Raw genomic sequence first — 748 nt, forward strand, 5'->3', positions numbered from 1 at the left:
AAAGAGAACAAGAGGGATGAGACGAGACACGCAGCGCCCAGACGTCGAAGTGCCCTGGGTATCCCTACCCATGCGTCATAAGTGATAATGTCCCGGCAACTCTTTTGTCCGAACTGGTGCCAAGTGAATATCTCTTTAATGAACCGAAGAACGGATGCTTTTATGTCCGCTTCCTGTCGCGTCTCAAAGGGTGTCAATTACTTGCTGACCAAAGGGACGAATCGACCTTAAAAGCCTTAGGAAAAAAAATCCTCATTCCTACAAGCTAAAAGGATGTCTGGTATGACCGTGTCCTGACTGCACTCGACAGTTTTTAGTAGTCCGCGCCATCCTCAAGAAAGCTATGGATAAGTATAAGCGAACAATCGGGTGTGTACTCTGAAATAACTAATGCTCACCATGTTCTCTGTTGTAAATCGAGAATCTTTTTTCGGTGGCGACAGGAGCGCTGCTTGGCATAAGAATGAGGAGAGCAGTCTTCTAAATATTTCCCACTTGCTGCATATCGGAGGGGCGGTGGAAGCAGAGTAACTTTACCTTCTTTCACTGTGCGTATTCTAGGGAGATTGGAGTCTTGTAGGTTACTGTGTTGTTCACGTATTCAACTGAGATTATCATTCGTAATTTCCATCCTAAGTTTGTACAGTACCATTATATTGTTTTTCCCACTTTTTTTTTTCTCTCTCTCTCGTTAAGACTGCTTATACAGACAAAATGAGTTCAGAAACGCTTATCTAAAGTGCGTTTA

General features: G+C 43.4%; 1 protein-coding gene across 1 annotated transcript in view; it reads left to right on the plus strand.

The window, feature by feature from the left end:
* LOC119593083 (probable G-protein coupled receptor Mth-like 3) overlaps positions 1-748 on the plus strand; it is a 26,098-nt gene that overhangs the window by 9,484 nt on the left and 15,866 nt on the right.

Source organism: Penaeus monodon, chromosome 31 (genome assembly GCF_015228065.2).
Source record: "Penaeus monodon isolate SGIC_2016 chromosome 31, NSTDA_Pmon_1, whole genome shotgun sequence".
NCBI lineage: Eukaryota > Metazoa > Arthropoda > Malacostraca > Decapoda > Penaeidae > Penaeus > Penaeus monodon.